General features: G+C 39.1%; 1 protein-coding gene and 1 long non-coding RNA gene across 3 annotated transcripts in view; one reads left to right on the top strand and one right to left on the bottom strand.

Annotated features, from left to right (window-relative positions):
• Positions 1–19634, bottom strand: part of SASH1 (SAM and SH3 domain containing 1) — an 866583-nt gene that overhangs the window by 273956 nt on the left and 572993 nt on the right. The window lies entirely within an intron of this gene.
• LOC119853087 lies at positions 10162–19103 on the top strand. The gene is made up of 3 exons (XR_005291941.2): positions 10162–10388; positions 12151–12251; positions 18054–19103. It is a non-coding gene; the product is annotated as an uncharacterized LOC119853087 (long non-coding RNA).

Genomic DNA, 19634 nt, shown 5'->3' with positions numbered 1-19634 from the left:
TCAAGCCATATTCCAAACACACACATGTTGCTTGGCAAATATTTGTTGAATATTTTTCTGACATGAATGGGTAGTAATAGTAATTTTCCCATTCATGCATACAAAAGGGCAAGACAACAAAAGCAGCTGTAGGATTAAGGACACTATTGTCCTGAATCAATTACAGTATATCTCTATAGTAGACCGCTCATTTATGTACCTGTTTTTAAATAGAAAGCTTTTGTAGCTCCCCTTATAATGAAGAAAAAACAAGTGAGAGAAACAATAATTCTTCTGAAGGTCAGCCAAGACATCCGGCTAGTATTCCTTGTTCTTCCTCCTCAGATTGTCTCTGAATAAGAAATCAGCCCAAATCTTTTGTTATGATCAAGGAGGAGGAAAAAATCACATCAGTGTTGAACATGTCACTTTCACTTCTTGAAGGAATATAATTATTGCATTTAACTGACTCACTTCAGAACAAATACCCAGAGCTTTCCCAGAACTCATCAAGCTGAAGGATGGCAGCGATTGAGAACATGAGAGTTGGCTGCTTATCTTGATCGCAGTATGCTTCACAGGTATCCAGGTATGACAGGTAATGGTACTCTGTCATTAATATCCTCCCCTTTTCTCTTTCCATCCTAGGCAGAGCTGCTCTCTTCAAACTCTGCATGTTTGTCTGTCTGTCTAGCAGTCTGACAGCAGAAGTCACTGTTTGGCGTCTAGTCCATGTGTGCCGTGCATAATGATTTCAGTTGCAGATTAAATTGCTTTGAGTGTAGTTGTTTACAGAAGCTGGAATCATGAATTTGTCAGGTTTCAGAGTAGCAGCCGTGTTAGTCTGTATTCGCAAAAAGAAAAGGAGTACTTGTGGCACCTTAGAGACTAACAAATTTATTAGAGCATAAGCTTTCGTGAACTACAGCTCAAGTGAGCTGTAGCTCACGAAAGCTTATGCTCTAATAAATTTGTTAGTCTCTAAGGTGCCACAAGTACTCCTTTTCTTTTTATGAATTTGTCACTTTCTCTAGTTTTAATCTGGCCCGTCAGCATCTGGTGAAATTTTCCCACAGGACTCCAAATCCACTCTCATTCACTGATTTGAGCTGGAGAAAGACGGTTTAGGCAGCATTCTTGTAGATATGCAGAGAATTCAGTGAAATAGCAATTCCTCTCTGGGGGATTCCAGCAACCACATCTGACTAGCCTAGGGATAGAGGAAGAATGAGCAAGAAGTGGTAGCACTTTCTGAATTTAGACTTCTAAAAAAAATTAATGAAGTCCTTCCCTCCATTTATGTCCTTTGTTTCATACAACTTTTCATGACAAAGTAACCACATTGAATTATATGCCATTCTGTATGAATGTATGAAGAAAATAAGAGTATAGTTAGTCTGGGGAGGCAGTGTGGTTCAGTGGCTAGGACAATGGACTGGGAAGGAGGTTATTATACACTCTACTGTGTGACCATTGTCAATCATGTCCCTTCTCTGTGCCTCAGTTTCCTCATCTGTATAAGAAGGGATAACTATATTTACTTTCCCATTGCTCTAAGAGCTATTGATGAATAGTACAATACAAAAGGTATGTATTATTAGGGAATAAAAACTAGTTGGGATACAACAAGGTGGGTGCATAACTGGTTGGAAACCCATTCCCAGAGAGTAGTTATCAGTGGTTCACAGTCAAGCTGGAAGGGCACATCGGGTGGAGTCCCACAGGGATAAGTTCTAGGTCTGTTCAATATCTTCATCAATGATTTAGATAATGCCATAGAGAGTACACTTATAAAGTTCACAGACGATACCAAGTTGGGAGGGGTTGCAAGTGAACATAAGAACATAAGAATGGCCATACTGGGTCAGACCAAAAGTCCATCAAGCCCAGTATTCAGTCCTCTGACAGTGGCCAATGGCAGGTGCCCCGAAGGGAATGAACAGACAGGTTATCATCAAGTGATCCATTCCCTGTCACCCAATCCCTTCTGGCAAACAGAGGCTAGGGACACCATTCCTGCCTATCCTGGCTAACAGCCATTGATGGACTTATCTTCCATGAATCTATCTAGTTCCCTTTTGGACCCCATTATAGTATTGGCCTTTACAACACCCTCTGGCAAGGAGTTCCAGAGGTTGACAGTGCGTTGCATGAAAAAATACTTTCTTGTGTTTGTTTTAAACTTTCTACCTATTAATTTCATTTGGTGGCTCCTTGTTCTTGTATTATAAGAAGGAGTAAATAACACTTCCTTATTTACTTTCTCTATACCACTCATGATTTTATAGACCTCTATCGTATCCCCCCTTAGTCGCCTCTTTTCCAAGCTGAAAAGTCCCAGTCTTATTAATCTCTCCTCATACGGAAGCTGTTCTATACCCCTAATAATTTTTGTTGCCCTTTTCTGAACCTTTTCCAATTCCAATATATCTTTTTTGAGATGGGGCAACCACATCTGCATGCAGCGTTCAAGGTGTGGGTGTACGATGGATTTATATAGAGGCAGTATGATATTTTCTGTCTTATTATCTATCCCTTCCTTGATGTTCCCAACATTCTGTTTGCTTTTTTGACAGCCGCTACACATTGAGTGGATGATTTCAGAGAACTATTCACAATGGCTCCAAGATCTCTTTTTTGAGTGGTAACAGCTAATTTAGACCCCATCATTTTATATGTATCGTTAGGATTATGTTTTCCAATGTGCATTACTTTGCATTTATTAACATTAAATTTCATCTGCCATTTTGTTGCCCAGTCACCCAGTTTCGTGAGATCCTTTTGTAGGTCTTCACAGTCTGCCAGGGACTTAACTATCTTGAGTAGTTTTGTATCATCTGCAAATTTTGCCACCTCACTGTTTATCCCTTTTTCTAGATCATTGATGAATATGTAAATAGTACTGAGCCCAGTACAGATCCCTGGGGAACACCACTATCTACCTCTCTCCATTCTGAAAACTGACCATTTATTCTACCCTTTATTCTTTGGAGGACAGAATTAAAATTCAAAATGATCTGGACAAACTGGAGAAATGATCTGAACTAAATAGGTTGAAATTTTTCTACAAGCCATTACCCTCTGATCCCACTGAGAGTTACCAAAAGAAACTACAGCATTTGCTCAAGAAACTCCCTGAAAAAGCACAAGAACAAATCCGCACAGACACACCCCTGGAGCCCCGACCTGGGGTATTCTATCTGCTACCCAAGATCCATAAACCTGGAAATCCTGGACGCCCCATCATCTCAGGCATTGGCACCCTGACAGCAGGATTGTCTGGCTATGTAGACTCCCTCCTCAGGCCCTTCGTTACCAGCACTCCCAGCTATCTTCGAGACACCACTGACTTCCTGAGGAAACTACAGTCCATTGGTGATCTTCCTGAAAACACCATCCTAGCCACTATGGATGTACAAGCCCTCTACACCAACATTCCACACAAAGATGGACTACAAGCCGTCAGGAACAGTATCCCCGATACTGTCACAGCTAACCTGGTGGCTGAACTTTGTGACTTTGTCCTCACCCATAACTATTTCACATTTGGGGACAATGTATACCTTCAAATCAGCGGCACTGCGATGGGTACCCGCATGGCCCCACAGTATGCCAACATTTTTATGGCTGACTTAGAACAACGCTTCCTCAGCTCTCGTCCCCTAATGCCCCTACTCTACTTGCGCTACATTGATGACATCTTCATCATCTGGACCCATGGAAAAGAAGCTCTTGAGGAATTCCACCATGATTTCAACAATTTCCATCCCACCATCAACCTCAGCCTGGACCAATCCACACAACAGATCCACTTCCTGGACACTACGGTGCTAATAAGCGATGGTCACATAAACACCACCCTATATCGGAAACCTACTGACCGCTATTCCTACCTGCATGCCTCTAGCTTTCATCCAGATCATACCACTCGATCCATTGTCTATAGCCAAGCTCTACGATATAACCGCATTTGCTCCAACCCCTCAGACAGAGACAAACACCTACAAGATCTCTATCATGCATTCCTACAACTACAATACCCACCTGCTGAAGTGAAGAAACAGATTGACAGAGCCAGAAGAGTACCCAGAAGTCACCTACTACAGGACAGGCCCAACAAAGAAAAGAACAGAACGCCACTAGCCATCACCTTCAGCCCCCAACTAAAACCTCTCCAACGCATCATCAAGGATCTACAACCTATCCTGAAGGATGACCCATCACTCTCACAGATCTTGGGAGACAGGTCAGTACTTGCTTACAGACAGCCCCCCAATCTGAAGCAAATACTCACCAGCAACCACACACCACACAACAGAACCACTAACCCAGGAACCTATCCTTGCAACAAAGCCCGTTGCCAATTCTGTCCACATATCTATTCAGGGGACACCATCAGAGGGCCTAATCACATCAGCCACACTATCAGAGGCTTGTTCACCTGTGCATCTACCTATGTGATATATGCCATCATGTGCCAGCAATGCCCCTCTGCCATGTACATTGGCCAAACTGGACAGTCTCTACGTAAAAGAATGAATGGACACAAACCAGACGTCAAGAATTATAACATTCAAAAACCAGTTGGAGAACACTTCAATCTCTCTGGTCACTCGATTACAGACCTAAGAGTGGCTATCCTTCAACAAAAAAGCTTCAAAAACAGACTCCAACGAGAGACTGCTGAATTGGAATTAATTTGCAAACTGGATACAATTAACTTAGGCTTGAATAGAGACTGGGAATGGATGAGTCATTACACAAAGTAAAACTATTCCCCCATGGTATTTCTCCCCCCCACCCCACCCCCCACTGTTCCTCTGATATTCTTGTTAACTGCTGGAATTAGCCTACCTTGCTTGTCACCATGAAAGGTTTTCCTCCTTTCCCCCCCCTGCTGCTGGTGATGGCTTATCTTAAGTGATCACTCTCCTTACAGTGTGTATGATAAACCCATTGTTTCATGTTCTCTGTGTGTGTATATAAATCTCTCCTCTGTTTTTTCCACCAAATGCATCCGATGAAGTGAGCTGTAGCTCACGAAAGCTTATGCTCTAATAAATTTGTTAGTCTCTAAGGTGCCACAAGTACTCCTTTTCTTTTTGCGAATACAGACTAACACGGCTGCTACTCTGAAACCTGACAAATGCAAAGTACTCCACTGACGAAGGAACAATCAGTTGCACACATCCAAAATGGGAAATGACTGCCTAGGAAGGAGTACTGCAGAAAGGATCTGGGGGTACTAGTGGACCACAAACTAAATAGGAGTGAACAGTGTAACACTGTTGCAGAAAAAGAGAACATCATTCTGGGATGTATTAGCAGGAGTGTTGTCAGCAAGACACAAGAAGTCATTCTTCCACTCTACTCTGCACTGATTAGGCCTCAACTGGAGTATTGTGTCCAGTTCTGGGTGCCACATTTCAGGAAAGATGTGGACAAATTGGAGAAAGTCTAGAGAAGAGCAACAAAAATGATTAAAGGTCTAAAAAACATGACCTATGAAGAAAGATTGAAAAAATTGGGTTTGTTTAGTCTGGAAAAGAGAAGACTGAGAGGGGCATGATAACAGTTTTCAAGTACAGAAAAGTTGTTACAAGGGAGATGGAGAAAAATTTTTCTCTTTAACCTCTGAGGATAGGACAAGAAGCAACTGGCTTAAATTACAGGAAGGGTGGTTTAGGCTGGATATTAGGAAAAGCTTCCTAACTGTCAGGGTAGTGAAACACTGAATAAATTGGCTAGGGAGGTTGTGGAATCTCCATCGTCTGAGGTTTTTTAGGGCCAGGTTAGACAAACACCTGTCATGGATGGTTCAGACAATACTCAGTCCTGCCTGGAGTGCAGGGGACTGGACTAGAAGACCTCTTGAGATCCCTTCCAGTCCTATGATTCTATGATGATCGCTGTTTGCAAATTTGCTGTCACATCATTTCAGATTGCAAAATGCTCTTTATAAACTCTTTTCCTTGCATGCATTTATAATATGTAAAACAAAGTCTTCCAGATTTAAGGACAGGCCTCATGGCATTTGTGATCTATAGGGGACAATAAAATCATTGTTAAAAATTCCATAAATATTTATTTCTAAGAAATGCTTTCAAAAAGTGATTTTTAGGCAGTAGATAGTAAATTATTAACCAGATGCAGTCATGTTATTTAGACCCAAATATAAATGATATTATTTTTACATTTATCACTACAGCACTGAATAATTAAAATAAAACAAAACAAGATCCTAAATGGTTCAAGAGATTGATAAAAGGATACTTATCCTTTCATATGTTAGCCATCATCCCAAGTAGATAGTGACTGAATCCACTGCAATCCAATGGCTAGGTAAGTGAACTGAGTTGGTGTTTACTCTCTAGTTCCTTGAAGTCAGGAGCCTGATTTTTAAATGTATTTAGGCACCAAAAGATGCAGACAGATGCTTAGTGGAGTTTCAAAAGAGCATAGGTGAGGAAACGTTTTATCTCGTAAATATTTTAAATAAATAAAAATGCTACTCAACTAAAAAAAAGTCCAAACTCCTCTTCATTATTTATTGAGTAAAATATGAAATTCTAGTGTTCCTTCTATACCCCTGTCAAAGAGGATCAATACCACTTATTTTGATGTTTGTTCAATAAAAAAAATCAACTCTACTGGCACAAGTGCAAGGCCACTAATTTAAAAATAGATTCTAGTACAGCCAGTTAAAAGATACCACTTTGAAACTCTCACAGGAATAGGAAGACACAAATGTGAAGGAAGAAATATGTTTATACCAAACCAGAGGTAAATGAAAATTAATATTTTCCCTAAATGTTTGAGTCACAAAAAAACCTATTAATAACAATGATTCCATAATTTGATATGCAAAACTCTGATTGCAGCCTTCTGCTATGTACTAACAGTCACTGACAAGTTGGGCACTTTCCCAACATCACACTAATTGTCACCTGTGGAATGGAAATCTCACACTTTATTTTCAGCCTGCACAAACTGGTGCCAGAATGCCTGACAAATATAATACAAAAGAAAGAAAATGTGGATGGACTCTTATAAATAGACTTTTCCAAGGCAAGGATAGCGAAAATACCTTTTAATTCAACGTCCTGGACCTAGTAGAGATCATTTAGGATCTAGCCTTGGCATGTGTAAATTAGTTAAAAAAACAAGCAGGGTATATAAAGCTAATTGGGTTATGGAACGCAGACATGTCAGCAGCTAAACATACTACAGACACTTCTAAGTAACAGTTGCATTTTAGGTTCAGTAAAATAGGCAAAGTGAGTCATTGACTATATTTTTATTACTGGAGAGTGATAAGCAAAGTATAAAAATCTGTACTAATAACTTCTTCTAAATCTTTCCATACTCCCACATCCTTTGCTCTTCAAGAGATTTTTGAAATCCTTCACCTTTCCCCTCCTATGTTGGGGTTTTCATTCATTGTGTGATTTACTAGCCCACCCTTGATTCTTGAACATTGTTGGTTTGGGATGACCTGGTGGCATACAGTCAACAGCTCAATGCACTACCATGCATGGATCAGAGTTCAAGTGTTTTACTGCTCACTCCAATGTCTGCAGAAGTGCTTAAGAGGCAGTTTGTTCTAACATTTTTGAGGGAGGTTGTGGTGGGTGGTATCACAATTTCTGGACATTGTAAGTACAATATTGCAAGATGCTTCCCAAAAATCACTTCAGGTCTAGAGCAGCACTTCAAGAACCAATACATTTGTAGCATTTTAGTAAGTGGAAAATAGTATCTTTGCCCTCTATTTCCAGTTGCTTGTTTGGGAAATTTAAGCATCACACTCCTGGATGATATTCAGATCTCATGACTAATATGTGGTATCATTTCCAGCAGCCTGATCCAGATAGCAGTCTTTCTCCAATTCAGTCAGTCAGATTGCATTACCAGAGAACTCTAATTTATAATTTCTAACTATATTTAGCTACATACATGGTATAATCCATGTTACCCCACAACAGCAAGTCTATTGATGAACAATTTATTGCTGAAAAAAAGAGTGAGTCACTTAACTGTTAAACAAATAAGTAACACACAGAGAGTATTCTATCCACATAAGTCTGCTTGGTAGCAGGCTCCCCCATAACCAATAACCCTGATACCATTATGATCCCGACCTTCAAGCTTGGAAGCAAAACTCACAACATGCTACATTTACACAGGAAACAGGGTATTAAATTTAGAAGTGTTGAGTGATAGAAGGGTTGGAAGACCCAAAACCAGATGGATGGCTATCATACAAAAGGATTTGAATAGCTGAGGGGTTTTTGAGGAACTGCTTTAAGACAAACTGGAATGGAGAAGAAGGACTCAAAAAGCCAGCCCCTCACTGATAGAAAACATAAACATTACCACTTATCATTCTTTCACAAAAGGAAGCTCTTTTTCCAAATAATACCCAGTAAGATTGCTAAAGAAGCTTAAAAGAAATAGACTCAGGTTTTAGTGATGTATTGGTATCCATAACAATGACTTATGAAACTTCTCAAAATGTTTCCCCATTTAACAACGATCTACAGATTGTAGGTGAACAAACTGCTGTCAGCACATTTCCTTTGTTTCCATAAGCACTGGGAGGCTGGGAAAGGCTCACTGGGGTATTTTTGAATCAGTTCGCTGCAGCACTATTATCTCTGGAAGTTGCTTTAACACCTTTCTCATGTGCCAGTCCAAAGCACCACTGTCTGTTGCACAGCCTGTAAGTTCTAGGAACCACAGTGTTTTCTGCATTGCCTAAAATATAATGAATACATTCCCACAATAACAGGTTTCAGAGTAGCAGCCGTGTTAGTCTGTATTCGCAAAAAGAAAAGGAGTACTTGTGGCACCTTAGAGACGAACAAATTTATTTGAGCATAAGCTTTCGTGAGCTACAGCTCACTTCATCGGATGTGAGCTGTAGCTCATGAAAGCTTATGCTCAAATAAATTTGTTAGTCTCTAAAGTGCCACAAGTACTCCTATTCCCACAAAAATAGAACAAGCACAGTAGATATTTTGGCCTCTGCTGGTAGCCTGTTATGCCTCTCTAGCTCCTTTTGCTTCTGCTTATGTACTGGGTTAAATTGAATACCCAGTTTATCACATTATTCTACATAAGACAACTTAAAACAAGCTCTCCCACAAAATGACTTGTGCAGAGAGGCCAAATCCATTTTTGGAGAAGGCAGAGTTATATTTTTAATTATGTTCTGTGGACCAAAGAATATATTTAGAACTACACATACTAATCTTGTCCACCTATCTTACGTCAGCATACAGCCTCTCTATTTATTAAACTGCTTGTGTGTGTGCACACTGGGCTCCTTATGTCAGTGGTGTGTGTCCTCACAAGTAGCACCTTATCAATTGTATTGTCAGTGGGAGTGTTAGCATTTTAGGATGGTTTATGGAGTGTCTACACTGATAATACTGTGTCGACCTAATTACATCGACCGTGACTCTACACTGCTCGCGGAGGTGGTGTTACTAAATTGGCATAGAGAGGCACTTATGTTCACAGGAGCTGTATTTCAGTGAAGATAGTTCCACAGCTTACGTTGACCTAACTGCGTAGTGTAGACCAGGCCTAGGGTTTAAAAATGTACTTAAAAATCTTAGATTCTGCAGAATCTGAACATGCCATGCAGATCACACAAATATATCAATAGGGCCTGTTGGCTAGTTGTTTGACACCTTTGTGCTAGCATATCTTCTGGAATCACTTGTTCTCTCCTATCTTTACTTCCTTTCCACCTCATATTACTTAAGAGAGGAAAGAACTTACCATGTCGGCAGTCAAAGTCCATGAAGATACACTATTTTCATTTTAATAATGATCCACTAGAAATATAGATGCTCGAGAAAACTATCATGCAATCTACATCATGCAGTCTTACCATGCAATATGATTAAAGTTACAAGAAAGATGTTATAATTTATTATTTGATAAAAAAAAGTTTGGGATGAGGTAAATAAAGACTATTGCTACAGGGTAATACAAATAATGAATACGTAATAATAATAATGATAAGGCAAATGCACAAGGGGGCAGAGTTAAGGATGCATGATTGTAGTGGGGTGGTTATCCGCTCCAGCCCTGAAAGGGCTTAAAGCAGCCAGGGAAAAAGGCTGCCACGGGGAGCCAATTCCTAGGCTGATTGGGGAAGCAGCCTCAGCTGGGGCCATGCCCCAATCAGGCTACAGCTGGCCCTATAAAGGGACTGCTAGGCAGGTGCTAGGTGAGAGTCTCTCTTTAGCTATAGAGGGAGAAGGGTCTGGCTGCCTGAGAACTGAGCAAGGTTCCTGAGTAGAGCAGTGCTGGGGAGCTCCTGCCTGGAAAAGCCCCAGGCTGTGGCCTTGCCAAAGGCCAAGTAGGTACTAAGGTTGCAAAGGGGCAGCCCAAGGGTAAGCAAAGGCAGCTGGTTCAACCCCCCCTGCCAATGATGACTGGCTTGTACGCTGCAGTCTGCCCCAGTGAGTGGGGGCTAGATGGTGACTGGCAGTAGCCATAGACTGAGGTGAGGTGGGGATAGAGGGTTGAGGGTTCTCCAGGGTGGGGAGACCCAGAACTGTGGGGTTACTATGGAGGGCAGAACCCTGGTGCAGAGGGGCACTGAGGTCTGGGAGGGACATGGGGGCTAGTGGAGGGTGAGACATCAGCCTGCAGAGGGTGCTCTGGGCTCGGTGAGCTAATTCTCAGGGTGACCAGCAGGAAGTGCCGTGCAGGGGTGAGTTGTTGCTATGCTATGATGATCAATGACAATTTTGGCCCATGCTAATTACTGAGTGTACAGTTGTGCACTCTTAACATTGCATTAATTATTTTTCCCATTTATAATGGCAAAGAACTGTTATTTAATATAAATTGCCAACACAAAATGTGCATTTCCAAAGAGAAAATATAATCACAACATTCTAAAAAATTAAATTTAAATAAAGATTTTAACAATGTCTACTATCACACTTACATGAGGAATGCAAATGGTTCATATGTTATATAACATAACAGGGGAAACCCATTAGTTGTTGCTGGTTTAAAAATAACACAGATTTTTGTTGTGTTAAATGAATGCTGGTTTCTGTAAATTATTATCCAGTCAGGTAACCTTCATAATGTAATTAACTGCCCAAATGCTTGTGGTCATGAACAGGTGATGCCTTAGCAAACTGAAAACCACAAGACATTAACAATTTTTTATTGGTGCGTATCTCAACCTACAAATTAGCCATGTCGGGAGCTTGTGATATAACACTGTAATACTCTTACAAGGTTATAACACAACTTGAGTTTGCCAGCAGAGAAAGGACCAAACAGCCACTTACCCATGCTACTCAATCATTTTATAGCTCTTTCAAAGATGAATATTTAATCACAAAAGAAACTCAACACACAGTTCTTTTGAAAAAAGAATTATATATGTTCATATTAATGACACATACTGTTTGATTCTTGTTTTAAATTTGGTTGCATAGCTGGATCCAAAATTGACTAATTTTATCTGACTAGAAATTAGTTGCCTTAAATTCAGCTCAGCTTTACTTTTTAAAATAGTTGGAATTACTATTGTGAGCATGATCCCTCCCTTGGTAGATCTGTCTTTGCAGACAGGTCTACTGAATCCCTTCTCCCATGAAACCACACAAAAGAGCAAGATTGTCAGAAATTAACAATATTTTCAGGGAGGTTATAGCCAAAATAATGGGATGAAAATGAATAACCACAAACATTCCACCTAATAAGTCTTTTCATTTGCGTCCTTGGCTGCCACACTTCTTGTCTGAAGGTGCAGGATTACAGAAATGTGTAATACTTTTTTCTGTCACATTGAACCCAGCTTTCAACTACAAGCTTAAGAAGATAATCCTCACCCCATCTAATTATAGGATAGGTATTGCTGCTGTCACTGACTTTTTTTTCCTAGTTGTAATTTTTAATTTTCATGTGAAATGGCTTTAAATGTAGGTCCCCATCTTCCAAGCATTGACACACAAAGACAGAAGAATTGCTCACATCAGTCAAAGTTACTCATTTACTTGTGGGATCAGGGCTCTAGTTTGGATGTATTTTTAATTTAGGAAAGCTACTGAACTGATATGATTTGGGGTAGCATCTCTGAAGGTTTGCAGTCTGCATTAGGAAAAAGTGAACTTTTGTGTGTGTTTGTAGGTTTTTGTTTTTTGAAAACTAAGTTTGAATACTACTTTAAGTCTGGCCCTGATCCTGAATGAGCTTCATACAGATGGTTTACAGGATTGAGATCTTTGTTTGTAAGTATCTTTTTTTTTTTGCCTCAACTCTACATCTACATAGTCTGTAGTTAGTAAACAACAACTTTTTTTAATGTTCTTTGGGAAATGCGTTGGCTACCTTTCAAGCCTTTTATGTATCCTCATCATGATCTTTTCTGTAATTAAGTTTAAGATCATAAACAATTTCCTTAAAATCTGTATCTCCACATCTTTCTATCCTTGTTCCAGAACATTAAATTACATTTAGTAATACCTTCATATTGTCCCAGGAAGCACCTGACTTACTAAAGATCAAAGTCTTATTTTTCTTTTAGGTAAATAAGAGCTCACACTAGTTCAGCATTTATTTGGATATTCTCAAACGGCATTTCAATGGGTATTGGTTTTAAATAGCTATTCACTTCCTTTCATACTCATGCCAAATACAAATGGCCAACATGTCAGCCATTGTGCGTTTAAGAACAGCACTGGACATTTAATAAGCTGGAATGTTACCAGAGAAAGGCAGAGGAGCCCAGTTTCATCAAGTGGTGGGCACTCCATGAACAGAAACATGTAAATATGGTTTTAAGAACACAATTTTAGGTACCAATGATGTTGGACTCAAGATTTTGGAATAAGTCTTTAATCCTGGATACTCTTTAAAATGTCAATTTACTTTTTAAGGAAAGGTTAAAAGACTGGCATTTCTGGAAAACACAATGATTTTGGGTTTTTTTAAAAAAAAATCTCCTGAGCATTATCATTGTCTTCATCCAGTATAAACTCAATTCTTAAAGTGGGATCTGAATCCATACATTTTAAACACAGAGGGTGGAGTCTTCAAAATTAGGTCCCCAGTTCAGCAGTCTATCCCTATTCAGCAAAACATGTGAGCACAGGCTTGATTTAGAGCATGTGCTTAATTATCATTGAAATCAACAGGATTAAGCATATGCTTAGCTGCTTTGCTAAATGGGAGCATACAGAAATAACACCGTATTATAAATTTTGAGGCTAAGAATGCATACATTATTCAAAAACATGAAATTTAGTTTAAAATATTTATAATGAATTGCATAATCAATATTGTTACATGCAAGCAAAATCCTTATATCAACTGTTTTGTGAACCAGTCAGGCCATTGTACATTACTGTTGTCTGGAGAACTTGCTTTCCTTTTAAAATTAAACAAGCTTTCAGAACCATGTGTGTCTTGATAGACTTAAATCAAGTTGTGGCTGGCCTACAAACAAACACCAAAAGCTAGAAAACACAAAAAGAGCTTATAAAACCATCTCTTGTCTAATTGGTCTTAATCACCATCAAAGGTACATATGATGGAAAGAGGCAGGACTTCAATAACAAACACTGACATTACTAAACAAATAAAAGCCATTAAAAAGAAGATATAATCTTTGTTAGTATTCCCCTACATTACTGCCAAAAGAAAAGGAGTACTTGTGGCACCTTAGAGACTAACAAATTTATTAGAGCATAAGCTTTCGTGAGCTACAGCTCACTTCATCGGATGCATTACTGCCAAAATTACTTATGATTAAGGATAAGATTTTTGTCATGGAGGTCACGGATTCTGTGGCTTTCAGAGACACCAGTGTCAAAATTACTTATGATTAAGGATAAATTTTTGTCATGGAGGTCACGGATTCTGTGGCTTTCAGAGACACCAGTGTCACTTTCTGCTTCTGCTCAACCCAGGGCAGCAAGGCTGGAGCTATCAACCAGCAGGCGCCCTAGAGCTCTGAGCCGCCGAGGGTGGTGGTGGGGCCCTGGCACTCTCAGCCGTTGCAGGCAGTAGAGACCCCAGAGCTCTGAGCTGCCAGGCTTGTGGCAAGGGCCCTGGAGTTGTCAGCCATGGTGGCAGCAGGTGCTGGATCCCCACTTCCCCCTCCTGCAGTGGGGCTCTGGCTCTAATTCCCCCCCCCCCCCCACAAGGGGTTTGGGCTTCAGTCATCAGCCCTCCCCCTGCCCCTTATTTTTAGTAAAAGTCAGACAGGTCGCAGGCTTCCGTGAATTTGTTTACGAAAATTAACCGTGACACAATATTAACCTTACATATGATGCTAGTTCACACAGGATAAACGAATGACAATTTAATTATCTGTTTTGTTCTGCCTAAGGGTGATATGGGTAACAAGTATTTGTCGCCATGAATAAAACACACACCATTTTTTTTTTTTAAAATAATTAAATTTAAAACAATACTTACCTTTCACCTGTATTGGCATTTCTGAGTTTACTGTTGGTGAGAGAGCTACCTGAGAAACTGCAAATGATTGTCCAAGCTCCCTTTAAAATTTAACATTGATAAATAGAATCTATTCTTAAACCAATAATTTATACACTGAGAGAATCACAGCAAACATCACTTTTTATCAAGATGGCAACTTTCCAGGACTAGAGTCACTTAAATTTAAAACTAAAACCAATCCCATTCATTAGATGACCAAATGATTTTTGCCTTCTAAACACGTGCTGAGCAAAATGGGTCCCCTTTTTGATTAGAACAGGCTAATCATATCTTTATTTCCTTCATTTCTGACTACAGAAAGCTGTTTTGTGTAGACTTTGTACTCTATCAATCTAAACTATCAAATATTAGTTCATGTTACAATTTTTTTATTGTACTTGGTCATGTATGTAATGTGAGTTTGTGAAAAGTTCTCAAATCTAAAGTTATTTAGATGTATGTCAATAGCAGGTCAGACCACTGGTCCAGTAGCCTGTTTGACAGTGGCTAGTACCACATACTTCAGAGAGAGCTGCAAGAAACCCTATAGTAAGCAATTTGAGGGGGAAAAAAAAGCTTGTTGGGAAAGTTTCTTCCTAGCCCCTGTTACTTAGAAGCTGGCTTATGCCATGAAACATGACTGTTTATATATTCCTTCCATTTTTTATCTTTACTATTGTATCTTTGGATATTCTCATTATCCATCTGAATGTCATTCTTTTTAGAAACTTTTTTAAATTTAGAGCGCAAAAGAGGGAGAGAGCGCAGTATATTTTTCACATTGATGTACTCGCACAACTCCCTTTTAGGCTGTACAATAAGAGATAAATTTAGGTACCTAATAGCGCAAGCCAACAGACTGGGCTGCTAAGAGGCTGGGAAAGTATTGTCCAACCTTCACAAAGTACAGTAACTTTGATCCTTCTGCCTGTAAAGCTCTTAAGTTTCTCCTGGATAATGAAAGAAATGCAGCTGCAATATCAGAACAGATTTGAGGCAATGCTTTTTTATAACAATCTGACTAATTATTGTTTCCTAACATTTCCTGATTTAATATTTATATTGATTTCTCGTTTTGTATTCAATGGGATGCACATTTAATGTTTCTGTAATTCATCATGGATTAATGTTGACCTGTTTCAAATCTTGAAAACAGAAATATTTCTGATAGTTTTTTGCCTCCTGGTCTCTCTCTGACCCCAGAGGAGTTGTTGTTGTTTATTATTCTATATTTGTACTACACTGTGTCATAGACAGGTTTGGGCTCCCCCTGATGGCTCCCGACCAGAGTGGTGTGAGGGAAATCCAATTCTCTGTGTCCCCAGGTGTTTTGTGTTTCCCTGGATCTCAGCAGGCTGCAGCACTGGTTCCTCCCTTGGCCCCTCTGGCACATTTCTTGGAGCACGAACTCTGTCTGCTATCCCTTCATGGAAATAGAGCCTTTCAGCTCACCTGCTTTCAGCTTCCAGGACCAATGTTGCCCCCAAGATATTCCAAGAGTTTAAATAAATTCTCTGCCAGACTCCCACCAGAGATAGGACTACAAGCTTAACTTCAGTACTTGGAAAGATAATGGAGTAAATAACAGATTTCCTGTGTCATGGCCAATTTAGGCATTGCAACTCTGTGGGTCTATTTATATATCTCTGTACCTGGCTTTCACTTTTCTGTGTTTTGCTAACTTTCCACTGCTCCAAAAACCCCTACCCTTGAAACTAATATGTGGTCAAAGCAATCATTAAATCTATATGCCTATAGATAGTGCCTATATGCATGACCCCATTATGTGAGGTGCTGTAAAATATATAATCAATAGAACTCATTGACATTTTTTGACTCAGAATTTTCCCAGAAAAAATATGAGTTTGCTCAAAATTGAATTTTTGGTGGATTTCACTAAAATTTTTCAATGGAGAAGTTCTAAACAATGTTTTGTTTCAATCCAAAATATCAACGTCTTTCACTTCTGCATTTCCAAATGCATTTTTTTAACTTCTTCTGTGAAAATTTTTGATCTTTCATCCTATTTTAGAATGAAAACAATTGAACTATTGGAATAGCCTGTTCAATGGAAATTCTGTTTCCTGCACAGCTCTACTTATCAGTAATACAGGCATACTTTAAGACTAGCTGTGTGCGCAATTAGTAAATATAGAGTATTTTTGTTTGTTTGTTTTTTTGTTAATGGAAACAAGCCAATCAGCAGTGTTCTCAGCTACCCACCTGCCTAGAGACCATCAGCTGGAAGTGTTCTGTAAACATCATAGCAGAAGTCCTCTTTCCAATTGTGTAGGAAAGAGCTCTCTCCTAAGCTCCCAGACCTAGTTAAAGCTCTCACTATTTTTCAGTCTTCGATATAATAGAGAATATTTTCTCCATCCAGCTTCATTTAAACTATTTTTTCTGAGTAAATCCAATAAACTAAGTAACCATTTAGTTTAAAAACCTCACAGGGTCAGAGCCCTCAATTCCTGCAGGAACTTTTACAGTTCTTAACATCATTGCTTCAGCTCTAGTTTTCTAGATCATTGATTTTCTTCAAGGCAGTTTGAAACTGCTCCTCTGGTGCCATTTGTGTTATAATCCATTGTGTGGAGAGTATCTTCTAGGTCTGATACACACCATTCTACACCAGAATGTGTCTCTGATAGTTCATTAGAGACGGCATCTATTGCAGAGAGAACTGCATCAATTTTGATTTTGTTTTATTTAACTTATTTTTTTTTCTCCTAGTGAGACAGAGCCTAATGCTGTAATTCTCTGAAGTCTGTTGAAAGGCCTGGAGGGAAAAAAGTGGCATTATCTGTTATCTCTGTAGTCCTACAGCCAACTGTAGTCTCTGTCTCATTGGTACAAAACTGGGCATTTCAGGTAGAGATCACACAAATATTTTCTGTCATTTCAGGATGTGTGGGTCTACATCAATAAACCCAAAATCTCAGAACAAAAAAACCAAAACTATAGTTTCACCTGGGTTTTTTTTTTAGCAAAACCATAAATTTTCATGATTTAAATGCAATATCATAATTCAGCCCAGGTTCACTCTAAAACGTGTTTAAAAACCTTGGTCTGCATATAGGTTTTGTAATAAAATCCTAAAACAGGAAGTTGATTTAAGTTGATATGGTGTTAAAAACATTTCAAATATATCTAATCTAGTGCTGGGCTCCAAGTACCCCAATCTCTAGGGAAATTTAGTTGCAAATTCTGTTTGTAGATCTTTAGAGGCTGCATTTACACAGCAAAAATAGAACCCATTATTCACCACCTTGGCAACCAATATAGGTAGCAACAATGGAAGCTCTAGTGTTGTCCAGAATCTACTATGTTTACACCCCAGTCCTGTCTATATACATCAGTTACAACCAAGTGATGAGATACAGGCTCTATTTTTGCCAGTGTAGACGAGACTACAGCAGAAAGCTTGAAAGAGTCAGTTGAATGTTAGTACTATATTTTTTTTATTTTCCTAAATTACAGAAAAAAGCCAATATACTAGGTCTAAAGATATGCTTTTAAGCCTATGACAGAGCAACTGGTCTTATGTATTTCTTAATTTTGAATATTTATAGAGTTTTATTCCTTCATAGACTCACTAGAAGAGGAGAATGCTGGAAAGCTCCAAAGCAGACATGCTATCTGCACATCTGTGTGGCCATGTGTAAATTTATTCTGAAGCACTATGTTGCAAACATCCCCAAAACACACATGGCAATCAGCAGCATCAAATTAGAAGGGAAAAAAATATCAAGAAAGCAGAACAATTAATCTACCTGGGGAGCACTCATATTAGCCAATGGAGACCTCAAGAAGGAAGTGACGTAAAGAGTAGGAAAGGCATCCACAGCATTTACTAAACTCAACCATGTATAGAAATTAAAGTTAAACAGCAACAGAACAAAACTGAGAATTTTCAATTCAAATGTAATCTCAGTGCTAGCACATGGCTGTGAGAGCTGGAGAGCTACTAAAACATTAGATGGAAAACTAGATGCCTTCAAAAATACATGCTTGCAAAAGATTTGGGGCATAGCTTGTAAAGATTTTGTCACCAAAGAAGAGAGCTGAGAAATCAGCAATGAGCAGCTTGCTTCCATCAGAATCAAAAGGAAGTATTGGACATATCTGGGGCATGTACTCCAGATATCAATACACATGCTTCTACATGAAGCTGCCAAGTGTAAACCGACTGGTGTGAGGAAACAAGAGCACCCAAGAGAGACGTTAAGAAGAACACTTAACAGAGGGTAAAACAGTTGATCTCAATGCCCTAGAGCAAACAGAAGCAGGAGCAGATTACAAAGAGGAATGAAAGAGACTGGCTTCCACCCTGTGCACCAACTTTGCCATGGGAAAGACATAGAATTAAGTTACTGAAATTTACTGCCCATTATTTCTTCCATATATTGAGTATATTGCATTTAAATGAGACAATGAGTTAACATCTCTGTTACACAAAGAGAAGGCTAATAAATATTGAGATTTGCTTCTTGTATTTTATGAATTTTTATGTATTCTCTCATGTAGGGGCATAGTCATGCAATTTTCACAAATTATCTCACAGGTGCCATTTCAACCTTGAATGCCCATTTCACATACCGGCCCCTACTGAGGGAAAGCCAACAAAACGCATTCACTTGGCTGGGAAGTACAACTCTGTCTACTCAGAAGCCTCTCTTCAACTCAGAAGAGATTCTCTTGCATGCTTAGGGAACACTTTCAAATTGAATTATTTCTCCACCTATTTCTCTTTCACCTAGCAGTGGAATGATTCCTCAGTAAATTGCCTTTAGACATTCACACTAACCTCTTCGTTTGGGTGAGAGTCACCTCTAGGCAGAAGTCCAGCCCAAGTTCTATGAAATAAAACTTGTTTTAATTCACAGGCTTAAATGGGACTTCAGTGGTGAATCGATCTTGTGCTCAGCTCTGCTCAGAAGTAAAATTTACCCATACGACTTGTGACATTACACTCTATATTCTTTATGAAAATATGCTTATGATATGGATATGACACAGCTGAGATGTACTTTATGCAAGATGGCTCATGTAAGATATCATTGGAAAGGTTGATTTACTGAATGTGATTATTCAATTTGTATGTATCATTTCTGTATCTAAAGTTAGGAATATGGACTGTGTAACAATTACAACTGGGTATGTACTGGGAA

The sequence above is a fragment of the Dermochelys coriacea genome, chromosome 3, assembly GCF_009764565.3.
Source record: "Dermochelys coriacea isolate rDerCor1 chromosome 3, rDerCor1.pri.v4, whole genome shotgun sequence".
Taxonomy (NCBI): Eukaryota; Metazoa; Chordata; order Testudines; family Dermochelyidae; genus Dermochelys; species Dermochelys coriacea.
This window is presented reverse-complemented; position numbering and strand designations above follow the sequence as displayed.